This window comes from Triturus cristatus, chromosome 11 (assembly GCF_964204655.1).
Source record: "Triturus cristatus chromosome 11, aTriCri1.1, whole genome shotgun sequence".
In the NCBI taxonomy this organism is placed as follows: domain Eukaryota; kingdom Metazoa; phylum Chordata; class Amphibia; order Caudata; family Salamandridae; genus Triturus; species Triturus cristatus.
In genome coordinates, this window is record NC_140594.1 from 765,861,163 (window position 1) to 765,876,003 (window position 14,841).

Below are 14,841 nucleotides of genomic sequence, written 5' to 3' on the forward strand. Positions count from 1 at the left end.
GTAATATGTGTCCAACATGTTTGTTTTCAAAATATCTGTACTTTCTGGGTCGTTCTCGGACAAATATTCAATTTCTCCAACAGATTTCAGTACCCGATTTCGCATTCCTGCAAGGCCTAAACTGACCCAAATTATTCTTCTTGATTTCGAGTACAGACTTGCAGATGATAACCTATCTGAACATTCGTAGGATCCATTTTCTCGAAGTGATAACATCTTTAAACTGAAACTTTACAGCTTCTTACTGACAGTCTTCTCATGAGAAATCTCTTCCCACATTTCCTTCAATTCCATTTTCTCAGATTTAGTGATGTAAGATGTGACATACCGAGCAACAGCAATAGAATTGTCTGCCACATACTGAATATCCATGTTAGCATTCCACATGGATAAAATGACTGGGTTGTAGTCATTTATATATTTTGACTCTTCTTTTCTTATTAGGTTGTACGTATTTTTGGGAGATTTTCTTGTAATAGTATGTCGCACAGCTGACATAAAACTGTTGACTCTTCCTTTTGAAAGAACAGGTCTAGGAAATCCAAATCGACATTTTGTGTAGAATTTATCTTTGGTCTTGTACTTCCGTCGACAGTATTTTCCACACCGATGACTTTGGAAACGTAAAACTTGCTCTTTTAACTTTTTCTCTTCTGTGCTTTTAGGTATAGCACATGTTGCATATTCTTCAATGAAAGATAACACTACTTCATCAGCATCTGTTCCAAATTTTGGAGCATCCTTGATCCACAACAGCATATGAATATGAGGAGCACCTCTTGCTTGGTACTCTTTTCTCCAAAAGAAATCCACAACTTCTCCAAGAGGTGGATTTTTTTATTGCAGATGAAGGACATCATAGCCTCAAATCTATGATTGAAATATCTGCAAACATTAACCGGATCCAATGAGCACAGTTCTCCTGCTGTCTTGTATTCGATGTTTTTAATGTTTGAATTTGCCTCTCGTTGAAAATCCAGTAAATCATCCCAAGCGTACTCGGCACACCTTAGGGTTAGGAACCATGTAGGAGTTCCTAAATTCCGTAACATACATTTCAATTCTCCATGGCGTCGGTACCAATATTCATTCGTCCCACGCTGACAAGCCATCAGATTGATCAATTGTGATTCCAAATGATCATCTCGCTGCTGCACTTTGTTCATAAAATCCTTAGCAGACACATTATGTAGATGTGTTCCACTTTTTAAAATGTGGTTTACTGCATAAGATAGTGCAGACAAGTCACTTTCAAATAACAGATGGAACAAATAAGGAATACTTTGACGAAATCTGGGATCTTCTGCATATAATCTTGTAGTCCGATACTCAGAAGCAGGAATCTGGACTGGACGTTCATCGTATCGTCCACCTTCTCCTGTAGGAAACAGCTGGGGAAAACAACGAGCTTCCAAGCTCTCCTCCCATACACTCACGGGAGTTCCTTGTGCTTTTTTCATTTGAAACAGATCAATGGTGTTTGCCATTACTTCTTTTGAATGAAGAGGATGTATGCTGAAATGTTCATAAATTTCTTCTTCTTTTGACTTGTCAACTTTTTCAATTTGCCCAGTTGGTGTTTCTGTGTCTCCTAGTACATCTTCTTCATCTTCATCTATATAAATTGATTCATACCATTTATTATTCCTTTTCAAATATAAATTTGCTCTTTGTACTTTCCGTACATCTACCAGCTCCTGCCAAATTTTCTTACTCTTTGTAGGTACACCATTAACCAGAATAACTAATGGTTCAGTTTCCAAAGTATCTGTATCAATAGTTACCATATTTTTTTCAAATCCAACGGCAAATAGACAACTCTTCCTTTTAAACCTCTCTGTAAATCTGAAGGCGGTAATTTGCCTGTTTTTGGCTCCATACGTACTATGGTCTAGAACGGATGAACACATTAAATGAGTATAGACTCATACGTATTTAAATCAGAAAGTTCTGCAGGAACTTCAACCAATTCTAAATTATTATGTACAGCTCTAGCTGGCATTTTATTTTCTTCTAACTTGTTGTAACAGTATTTACAAATACGATGATCTTCACCCAAATCAAAACAATTTTCAAGAAATATATATGTTGCAAAATCCTTCCACTTATAATTTTCTTCTTCTTCACTTTTTTTAGAGATCAACATTCCTTGTTTGGATTTTATAATGGCTTCTCCGGCAACAAATACAAGTAATATTTGGTCTTTCATTAGAGATGATAGCAAATTTTGTTATTCGATCTTCAAATTTCTTATTTACGGAGGGTTCTACATTCTCTTCCACATTTTCCTCAATAACTGTGTCATTCCCTGCACTTTCTTGTTCCAGACCAAAGTAACTTAACTGAATTTCATCAGTAACCTTCTCAACATCTGATACAGATCCACGGAACAGAGCCTTATTAACATCATTTAACTTTAGTGCTGGACTTTTAGCAAAATACAATCTTCTCACAAATTTTCTAATTTCAATATGATGAACTGCCAGCATCCTAAAATGGTGAAAAACACTTTGACAAACTTTCCTAGATAGACAAACCAGAGAGTGTCCTTGCAAACCAGTATATTCTCTCTCACTCTGCATGGATCTAGTCCTTGAAGCACCTTAATCTTCTGTTTAACACTCTTTTTACTATATTCTCTTAAAAACTCACGTAATTTATCAATAGATTCCTGTCGCAAAGTACAAACACTACTACAATTCCAAGTATACACTGGGGCTTTAGGACGTCTCCCCATAACCTCATCTGCAATCACTTCTTCCTCATTTTTTGGAACCATTTTCTCCTTTTCCATTTTACAACCATCTTTTACTTCATATGCTCGTCCAGTGGTGTCAACTGCATGCAGCAAACTATTACTTTGAAGATAACTCTCTTCATTAAAAAATGGTTCAGTACTTGAACTATGCATCCATTCTCCTAAAAACACTTTACAAAAGTTATTTCTTTTCACTACTCTTTTCGTTTTGCTTTGTGACTTCATGACATTGACTATTTTTTCTAATGTACGCATCCTGTTCAAAATTAAAATGAATAGTTTTCTTTTTAATTCTAAAGCCTTAGCTACAATGGCTTCAATATATTTTTTTCTCTTGTAAAATTTAGCTCTTTTCTTATATTTTTTCACATCCTTTAGCAAATTGGACATCACTCTTCTCTGAAACATTTTCCTACGGATCTCTTTAAATGCTGATTTTCTTTTCAAGTCAATTTTTATAGCTTCTGCTTGTACATTAGCATTTAGTAAATTCTCACTATTCTCCTGTTGTTTTCTACTTGAAACAGTTTTTCCAATGGGGACATTTTTTAAATTTTTCCTTTTTTTGAATATATTTTTAAAGAATTCCTTTGTCTGCTTACCAGAAGACTTTTTCTTTTTCCCAACATGAGCATCTTCAACTAACTTGGGTCCTCCAGTTGTCTTCAAATATACATGTTTTTTCTGTTGTTTTCGCTGTCTTGATTTTATAGGCATCTTATATTTCCTTCACTGCTCTACAGCAATACCTGAAAGACACTAGAAAAAAATACCTTTTTGTAATTTAAATATATTACTATATTTGTTATGATCTTTTCTTTTCTTATAACACTATCTACCCCTTTCCTACAAGTGAAAAACACAACAAAACCAACACGAATGTAATCTCTAAGAACAATTCCTGTGTGCACACAGACTCTTGGTGTGATTCTAGGCAGAACACGATATTTCATTTGCAAATCAAAAGCACACTTACTTTTTTTTTTTGCAACTGTTAATTACTCTAACAGTCTGACACATTTTCTTTATAGTTTAGAAAGGCAGAAAAGAGCACATGTCAAATCAGCTTTTTTAGAGCATGTACATGTGTAACCTGGCTGACTGACTACACTCCAGCAAAGATAATGATCCTTGGTGATGTTCAATGCATTAGCGTTCCTCACTCCTACCTAAAACACCACACAGTGCTGATTAGTAAGCATGAGTGTACAGGAAAAACAGCTAGCTCTCTGCTAAGAGTGTGGTTCTGGAGACTGTCTACTGTCAGCTGCAAGAGAGACTTGAATGGACCCTTACATAACTGCATAAACACTGTAAACATGTATGTAAGACTACATGTGTGGTAAGGGTTAATATGAGTTTTTAGCATGTAGCAACTACATGACCCATTGCAAGAGTGGAAGAAAAATCTACCATGTTGATTTCAAATATGTTAGCATTTGCCTCTTATTTGAGAAACTGTTTTAGGCTGAATGCTAACCACCACATTTCCAGAAAACAAGCTTCCCCTTTTTATATGAATGCAATTCTAAATGAAGCAGAGTATCACAAAATAGATCTCTGACAACAATTCCTCTGTGCTCACAGACTCATGCTGTGATTTTAGGCAGAAAATGAAATTTGCTTGCCAATTTCAAAGCACACTTACTACTGTTTTTTTCTGCAAGTGTTAAGTACTCTAACAGTCTCATACATTTTCATTACAGTTTTCAGATACAGAAAACAGCACATGTGCAAACAGCTTTTTGAGACCATGAACATGTGTGACCTTGGTGACTGACTACACTCCAGCAAAAGTAATCAGCCTTAGTGATGTTGAATGTATTAGCGTTACTCACTGCTACCTGAAACACCACTCACTTGTGAATACTAAGCATGAGTCTACAGGATAAACTGCTGGGTGTGCGCTAAGAGTCTGCTTATGCAGACTGTGTATTTTCAGTTACAAGAGACATATGCATTGATACATCCAAAAAGAGCCAGAGTGACACAAAATACATCTCTGACAACAATTCCTGTGTGCTCACAGACTCATGCTGTGATTCGAGGCAGAAAATGAAATTTGCTTGCCAATTTCAAAGCACACTTACTACTGTTTTCTTTGATTTTAGGCAGAAAATGATATTTGCTTGCCAATTTCAAAGCACACTTACTACTGTTTTTTCCTGCAAGTGTTAAGTACTCTAACAGTCGCATACATTTTCATTACAGTTTTCAGATACAGAAAACAGCACATGTGCAAACAGCTTTTTGAGACCATGAACATGTGTGACCTTGGTGACTGACTACACTCCAGCAAAAGAAATCAGCCTTAGTGATGTTGAATGTATTAGCATTACTCACTGCTACCTGAAACACCACTCACTTGTGAATACTAAGCATGATTCTACAGGATAAACTGCTGGGTGTGTGCTAAGAGTCTGCTTATGCAGACTGTGTATTTTCAGTTACAAGAGACATATGCATGGATACTTCCAAAAAGAACCAGAGTGACACAAAATACATCTCTGACAGCAATTCCTCTGTGCTCACAGACTCATGCTGTGATTTTACGCAGAAAATGAAATTTGCTTGCCAATTTCAAAGCACACTTACTACTGTTTTTTTCTGCAAGTGTTAAGTACTCTAACAGTATGATACATTTTCATTACAGTTTTCAGAAACAGAAAAGAGCACATGTGCAAACAGCTTTTTGAGACCATGAACATGTGTGACCTTGGTGACTAACTACACTCCAGCAAAAGAAATCAGCCTTAGTGATGTTGAATGTATTAGCGTTACTCACTGCTACCTGAAACACCACTCACTTGTGAATACTCAGCATGATTCTACAGGATAAACTGCTGGTTGTGTGCTAAGAGTCTGCTTATGCAGACTGTGTATTTTCAGTTACAAGAGACATATGCATGGATACATCCAAAAAGAGCCAGAGTGACACGAAATACATCTCTGTTCAACAATTCCTGTGTGCTCAGAGACTCATGCTGTGATTCTAGGCAGAAAATGAAATTTGCTTGCCAATTTCAGAGCACACTTACTACTGTTTTCTGTGATTTTAGGCAGAAAATGAAATTTGCTTGCCAATTTCAAAGCACACTTACTACTGTTTTTTTCTGCAAGTGTTAAGTACTCTAACAGTCTCATACATTTTCATTGCAGTTTTCAGATACAGAAAACAGCACATGTGCAAACAGCTTTTTGAGACCATGAACATGTGTGACCTTGGTGACTGACTAGACTCCAGCAAAAGAAATCAGCCTTAGTAATGTTGAATGTATTCGCATTACTCACTGCTACCTGAAACACCACTCACTTGTGAATACTAAGCATGATTCTACAGGATAAACTGCTGGGTGTGTGCTAAGAGTCTGCTTATGCAGACTGTGTATTTCAGTTGCAAGAGACATATTCATGCATGCATCCATAACAGCTTAAACATTGTAGTAATATATGTAAAAGTACATGTGTGGCAAGGTTTAATTGCAGTTTTGTATATGTATGACCAAGCTCAGCAATTGCATGATTATAAGCAAAATCTGCGACATCAATTTCAAATGTGTTAGCATTTGCCTCCCATTTGTGTCTTACTGATTTATGCTGAATGGAAACCATCATATTTACAAAAAGAAAGCTGCCCCTTTCCTACAAATGCCATTCTTACTGTACCGGACCATCACTATTAAAATCTCTAACAACAATTCCTGTGTGCACACAGACTCATGGGTTGATTCTAGGCACAAAACAGTATTCCTCAGTGATACCAGTACACCTTAACTTATGGTAAAAACACACTCCATAATATTTAAATAGTTAAAGACAGTTAAATATCTCCCAAACCACAAAATGTAAAACATAACTTTTAAAGAAGAATCACAATTCTAATATTTATATCAAAAATCACCACATACATCCCCTCTCAAAATCATAACTCACCTTTAAAATTAGTTAGTTGAGAAAGAAATGTGGCACTCAAACAGCAGACTATCAGAGTCAGAATATCAGAGCTCTACACCTCTCTCCTCTCTCCACAACCAGTAAATGGCAATGTTTCCCTCTCTTTTTTCACACATATACATGTTAATTACAAATCTCAGTGCTTCCCACTTTTTTTCAAATGAAATCACACATTTCTATTGGTTGAAAACTTCAACCCTTTTCCAAATGTACCCTTCCCCCAACTTGACTTCTGCCTGCTACCATAGCAACAGCTCATGGAACACTGCTGTGACGAGAGAGCTCAGAAGTTCACCACACAATGTTTCAAATCCAAAGAGCAAGAGTGCTTCACCTGTCCAACCTAACAGCAAATCCAAACTAATCTTCTGTGGGAACACAATTTTCTGAACCAATACAAAACATGCTTCTAAAAATGTACACATACAGCCTACTTTTTACTGTAAAAAGATTTGAATCAGCCAATGAGTTCTTTTTATTTAAAAAAAATATGTATGCCTCCATTTTTCAACTGTCTTTCATTTCATATTGCCATTCTACTGAAAGACACCTGAGTGCATCCAGATCTCCTTGAAAGATGTTCACAGTGTGGATTGTAGGTCACAGCTATGTCTTCTGGAGTGAAAAGTATGCAGAAATCAGAGGTATGGTGAGAGACCTTGCTTTGCCAAATGTAGACATTAAATGGATTGGTCAGAGAGGGTTAAAGTGGCACCAATTATTGCCTTTGGTGAAAACCTTTCAACATCTCCCACAGCCTAACCTTATTATTGTGCACTGTGGTGGAAATGACCTAGGCACTTTAACTGGTGTAGGTCTGGAAATGCTTATTAAGGACACCTTTGTACAATTGATGTCGCTTTTTACTCAATCTGCCTTTGTATATTCTAACATATGCCAAAGGCAAAAGTGGAACTGGTCCAACCAATTTTGTCCGCAGATTGACAAAGCAAGAAAGCACGTCAACAAATGTATTTCTGCTTTCCTCAGAGACTATGGTATGGGTTCTATATACCACAACAACTTGCGTTACAACATGCAAGGCATTTATAGAAGAGACGGTGTACATTTCACTGATGAAGGCAACAGAGTCTTCCTCTTGAACTTTAGACTCTGCATCGGTACTTACTCATAGGTACCAAAAAACACTTCATAAACACAACGGCTCTTTTTAGAGCCCCCTAATATCTTAACACTTAAATTTGTTTTTTTCTTCTATTTTTTTTATTGGTTTTTTTTTCTACCGTACGCGTACGGTAAGCTTACCGTACGCGCACCCCGCGATTTTTTTAAAAAAAATTTAAATGTATTTTTCATACTTTTATGACCTTCTTGGACCCCCTGACAAATGCTAGGGGGTCTGCAACTCTCTTCGTTGCCCCCTTTCCACGTTCTCCTCCTTTGTTTATCAGTGTGAGACACACAAAATGGAGGCCGACACTTCCTGATTTCGACCGATTCGAATGTTTACAGTCATGTAACCCTCAATCAGAATTGCGCTCGCGCACGGCAGCGTACGCGTACGGTAAGCTTACCGTACACGCTCGGAGCACGCCTATAGATATATATATTGATTTAAATGCTATTTTCTCAGCAAATACTGAACACATTTACACCAGACCTACAAAAGGCACATCCCTGAACTGAGGACTACCTCTCTGCCAAATTTCAAGTAATTCTGTTCAGCCGTTTGGGCTGTAGCTTGGACTAAAGGTCCTATGGAAAAATGCATGGGGAAAACACGTTTTTGGACCCCCCCCTTTTTCTCAGCACCCGCTTGACTAATCCCCCCGAGACTTTAAGGGTAGGAGCAGAGCGGAGCGACCCACCTATTTTGAAAATTTCGCCAGGATTCGTCAATCGGCGCCAAAGTTATTCAAAATAGAATGTTGCGGATTTCCTATGGAAACACGGTCCTAACTATAACTACCTACTGCCGACCGCCAGTAGGTAATATATATATATATATTCGCAAGACTGTATTAAAAAAAATATATATTCTCACAAACTCAATGAGCCAGAGGTAACACCGAGGAATTCCTTACATACATTGCTTTTTGCTCCTTAAGAAAATACACACCTTTACCCATTGCAGGTGTCATGCAACATTTTTAAATCATGCCCTTAATTTACATACCTCCCTTATGGGTGGGAGGAGAGAGAAGAGAAGAGAAGCGAAAGAGAGAGAGAGAGACTTACCTTCCTACTGCTTGTCTCTAAAATGCAGTTTCTGTCTTACAATCCGCAGGCCGTCTAGTCTCCTACACGAATGAAAGGCAAAAGCTGCTTACCTACTGGACCAGTCCAGACAGACACCCAAGAGTTACAGACATTCCCAAGGAGAATGTAGATGCACCATCAAATTTTGCAATACAGTGTCATTTGTCTTTAATCATTCATATTTGGAGAACTGGGTGGGTGGGTTCACTCCCAAACTAGAAGACAGAACATTTAGATATCTGACAACTTGGGTCTCAAGGGCAGAAGGACTGTTTGCAATGCAATTAACTGTACTCCATCATACTCATTCCTTTGTTTCCTTCCACAATGGATTGATGACAAATGACGTGCTGCTCATTGCCCAGATGAATGTTGTCCTTGTGAAGTGTTTGTCTTTGTCCAATCTTTTGCCCTTTCCTATCCATTCATCAAACCCTTCCCCCTCTTCCCCCCGGCTCTGTGATTTATTGAGGCAAGGGTTAATTTACACCATCAATGGATCATACACTTGGTGGGGCAGAATTGGTGAAAGCAACACCAACTCACTGCAGGATCTTCTAAGCGATGGCCCACAATGGCCCCATTTACCCACCCATGCATAAAAAGTGCTCTATATTTTAGATATAGAACGAAGAACATCAGTTGTCAGCATCATCATTCAGGACTTTTGTTGCGTAAACGCCTAACTAAGCTTGCCCACTCCAGACTTTGAGTCCATTTTTTATGACACAATGATTTTGTAAGTTACTAGTAGCTCCTCATTGCTCAAGTTACTACTATTGCTATTTTTTGTTATTTTTGTTATTTTATCACTTTCAGGAATTCTTGTCATGTCATCATGTAGTAGCCTGGTCTCATTCTTTGTAAAGCTTTTATATAACCCACTAACTCAGTGTTTTTATTTCCATTTAGTTGCCTACAATGGATAATCCTTCCAAATAATCCTACAGTTGTAGCTCACCTGGGTGGAAGTGGGACCTCGCTTGTGAAGCTGTGATGCATTCCTTCCTTGTTATTGCTTCATCTATATTCAGGTAAGACAACTACAGAGTGAAGTGAACTAGCTAAGTTGCTAAGTAGGTACTAACTGCTTCTGCAAGGGATCATTTGTCTAGGTTGTTGTTTACAATATAGCATATGGCAGTATCCTCCCTAATGGTGAAGATAGTTAGGGAGATATAACTAAGCAGTGCACTCTTACAAGCACATAAACAACAGGATGCGTAAAAACTAAAGGCAGCAGTGCAAAGTAAATGTAAAGGAAAATACTTCAGGCATAAATGTTGAGAAAATATAATAGGTTGCCCCTATATTTGTTTACAAACAAGCCTATCCACTCTACCCACAACAAGCCCACCCCTCTAAACTGACCCAACCACCAATGCACAAAATATGAAATTGAAATGTCCAAAGACCTAAAAAAAAACACCCAGGCCCAACTGGTTTAACACCCTCTCCACCTACAACAAGTGCCTCCCACCAAAGCAAAAAATAAAAAAGGACTAGAAGACGGCATTGTGTATTTGGGTCTGGAGCTGGTCCAGGCTCTGCTCCATCCTGAAGAGCCGGCTCTCCATAGCGTCCAGCCACTGCAGGATGCGCAGTAGTACTGACCTGTCAGAGTGGAAAGTGGCGGCAGCAGTTCTGGTCAGCTGGTGAAGGCACATTGATGGGATGGCCGGGAGGCTGGAGGCTGAGAGGGATTGGCTGCACTACGGCCCGGCTGAGACTGATAGGCTACTATTGCTGCCTCTTCTTTCTCCAGGACCACCAGCCACTGGTATTCTTATTGGATACGGTCCAGCTTCTGCCACCGCAGATGGGCCACCATCTCCTGCCTGTTGGGTGTTATGGGTGGACCAGCAGGGGTAGCTATATAAAGAAAAAGAAAAATGACCCCTACAGCCATTAGAATTTGATATGATTATAATTAGAAGAGTCAGGAGGCCAATTTTATGTTTTACCCACACATTCTTCACATAAAAAGCACTGACTGTGTGACAGAAAAGCATTTGGCAGAGTAAAAATAACACTGAGTTAAAAAAACAGTGTTTTGATTTAGTTTTTCTTCTAAAGTCTTTTCAAGTAACTAAACAGACACTTTGAATGGAAAAATAAATTACCTTTCATTAATGAGTAAGGCATTATGCACTATGGTGTACAAGTTGTGGGTTGTGCTAAATTAACGGAGCCATGCTCATTGCTAGTTGGGTATTTTGCAACTGTCTGCAGCTGAGGCAGCTGTAGTTGACAATTATGTATTTGTGATTCCAATGGCTCTGCTCTTCCCCAAATGCCTTTCTCTTTCAACCCTGACTCCAAAGAGGAAGATGAATTATAAATAAAATACTACATCACACACCTCACGTGTGAAATGTGGATATTATCCTGTCTGTCATAAGTAGATGTTGGAGAAAATGATGCACTGCACTACAGGGAAAGGAACGGGCTACATAGATTGTATTTGGCACGTTTATGACATCGTAGCCTATACGCCAAACTTGACATCATCAAATCATGCACTTACTCCCACTTTCCTCACTGGCCTCGCCCGCCACCACATTTATTTCCAACAAATTCATTTGCTGGGCAGTAAGGAGAGGAAACATGACTCCTACTACTGCAGGGTAGGGTAGAGGGATTAGGTGGGTATGGTACAGCTTTTGATATAGAATGGTGGTGTCACTACACTGATCATTGATTCGTCATCTTTGGCTTATTCAGTCACTGTACTAGTTAACGGAAGTTGAAAGTGAAAAGTCTAAACAGGCGTAAAAGAAATCTGTTATGGAAAACCATGAAATATATTTTGGAATCACTTCACATGGCTATAAAATCGAATTTGGGACATGCTAAGAATGGATTTTTCATTTTTTTGGTAGGCTGGGACAGAAGAACTTAGGAAAAAATAAAGGAGTGGAGTACTAAGAGGTGACTGAGTGGGAAAAGGGAAACACACCTTGCTTGTTCGGTTTGCAATGCATTGAAAACAATGTAAATGCTGCATTAACTGAAGCAGACTCACATTGCCCAGCCAACACTGCAGTCCTGTATTGAACCATACTGCACTTCGATCATAGGTGGCAAAATGCCATTGGCGAGGAGCCGGGGTGATACTTCGGCTATGCTTAGCGAATACAGTGAGTCAAGGAAGCATAACATTAATGTAAAAAAAACTTCACACTTTGAGCCATAGCTTTGATAAGCCTACATAAAAAAGTAAGCGAAATAGGTGAGCTGCAACCTCCTCTCCATGAGAAGAGCTGCCTAGCTTATTTATCCAAGCTATCAAAATATTCATGCATCCTTTCATTCTAATTCACCCATAGCCACTTTCACCCCGTCTTTCACCAACATTTCTAATCCAATATCCATTTATTCAAATCTAACTTTCTTCCAAGCATCCTTTCCCCCATTCATCCCCTTACCCACCCACACACCCTTTCAGCTACCTACCCTTTCATTCAACACTACTAGCTGGTGAGTATAATAGTAATTGTCAATAAGCAAGCAAATATGTGACTTTTCAGTGTCCAACCTTGGCCACAGCTTCTCCCCCTCTAACTGATTCCCCTCCTTCAGCACCACTACTTGAGTGGTAGTCTGTGTGGCAAAAAAAAATCATTATACATATTATTTTAGACGCCAGATACACCTCCCCTTATTTTTTTTCAATAACAAAAATACAACCGCAGTACATCACTAGATCGGTTAACACTGCAGTATCTTCCAACAAAAATATTACTCTGGGCATTTGGTTGGTTGACAATGTTAGATAAGACAGGCAGTGAAGCCAACCAAAAAACCTTTTCATAATAAAGGGGGAGAGCTATGACCTTTTTTCTAGCTGTGCTGCACTCTCATGGAAACTGCTGGCATACTGTATAAATTAATTTCACACCACACCACATTGGCGGTAGTATCAATGCCCATGGCCACTCTCTCATGAACTCAACTGTTAAAGCATAAGCAGGAAAAAGAAAGCCTTCTCAACAAACATACATGGTGAATATTATTTATTAATGCAAACTTACTTTGGCCTGCAATCTTCACAGTAGACAGTAGAGTACCAAAAATGTGTGCTTACTCTTACTCTTACAGTACCACAAGATATATAGTGAAATAATGACTAGAGACCAGAAAAAGTCAGCTATAAAAAAAAAAAAAAATGTAATATAAGGGGAAAAAAGAGAATTGTGGGATAACAGGAATGAAACAAAAATTGAATCCATTGTGCTTTGCACGAATGGGTTCAAATCCCATCATCATCTGCACGTGAAAGGAAGATGGCAGGTTAGGGTGTCAGAGCATTTATTTCTCACCAGCAACACCAGCCTCCAGGTAGCAACTCTCATCCATAAGATCGCTTGGGCTGCACACCTGGGCCGAGGTGCATCCAACAAGGTAGGTGACCCTCTGCAATGGTGTTGGGTGGTGTAAGGAAAGATTAGAAAAGAAATAAACAGGAAAAGGAAGAAAAGAAGAAATAAGTAAGTAAGGGGAAATATAAACAAAATATAAAAAGTCACAAAGCACAATTTTTTTTTAAAGTAAAATACATGAACACAAAGATGCTCTAATATAATTTAAAAAAATGGGGGTATATATGTTTGATAGGGAGAGGATTAATGAGATTAAAGAGGGATTGAAATAGGCCCAGCACCATAACAGAGTAGAAAAATAAGATGTACGCGCCCATGCAAACCGCGTGGTGCCATTCACACTTGATTTGGAAGGCAAGTACGTACTCCGCATTGCGCATGGCAATGTGAATGGGTGCACGGCAAACTCTTCCCGCACTCGGAACTCCACATAGTGCAATGGCGTTTTTTAAACAATGTGCAAAGTTACGCATAGTTCAACTTCACGAACTCTGCCCAGGCCTACTTATAAGCAGCATTACCAAGGAGGAGATTAGGGACAGCTGCCTTATGGGTCTTGTCATTAAGATGTTTTCCATTCATATACTTGAGGACACAGCTACAGCACTAAAGCAAGTAGGGCAGACTAGTGGGTGAAATCCCTAAGTACAAATGAAAGGGGAATACTCCAAGGAAGGAAACAAAGGGGGATAAGCACATTCCACTAAAGGAATACAGGAAACCCAACCCTTTTGATGATCAATAATGAAACAGTCTAAGTACAATTGCTTGGTTCTGCATTTCAGTCTGACCACCTGTCTGAGGATGGATAATAGTTTATTTGAAATTAATAGTTCCTAGATCTTTCAATAAGATGTTCCAAAAACTTGAAATGATGTGTGGTCTGTAATATTATCTTTAATAAGTCACTCACCAATAAGTAATTAACATTTCTTTTAGAAATACCTCTGTTAACTCAGTAGCTGTATGCAATCCAGGTAGGGAAATCAAATGGGCTAACTTAGAGAAATAGTCAGTGAAACCAATAGAACATTAAATCCTTGTGACAGAAGTAATTCAACAATATTGTTATTCGAGAAATGGCAGGTTAGGAGCTGGCACAGGTTGCAACAATCCACCTATCTTTGTGCTGTAGATTTCCTTTGAACATGGGTAACACAACTGGCAACTAATGTTGAATAGACTATCTTTTTTTAGGCCATCAGAAAAAAACTGTTTAATAAATTCAAGGGCTTCTTTGAACCAGGATGCCCTGTACATAGGATATTGTGACATAATTGCTTCACAGTAGCTTGTATCCGCTTGTCAAGAAGTTAGACTTTTGATCATGCAAAAGATAACTCTCTGTTAATTTCACTGTAAAGGACCAGACATTAACCAATTCTCTTGATCCATATTATCTGATTTTACTGGACCTGTTTTAGGAGTGTCTAAGCAGATAATCTATTGCTAAACTTATAGAGTAATTAGTGTTTTACTGTGATCTCTAGCCTCTTCTTTTCCCTGCCAAGACAAGATATCTGCTTC

The 14,841-nt window shown here is 38.5% G+C and overlaps 1 pseudogene across 1 annotated transcript in view; it reads left to right on the forward strand.

Annotated features, from left to right (window-relative positions):
* LOC146785420 (ras association domain-containing protein 4 pseudogene) overlaps positions 1–14,841 on the forward strand; it is a 222,101-nt pseudogene that overhangs the window by 170,787 nt on the left and 36,473 nt on the right. Inside the window, exon 2 of the transcript XR_014970402.1 lies at positions 9,845–9,966. The product of XR_014970402.1 is annotated as a ras association domain-containing protein 4 pseudogene (transcript). The remainder of the gene's footprint in view (positions 1–9,844; positions 9,967–14,841) is intronic.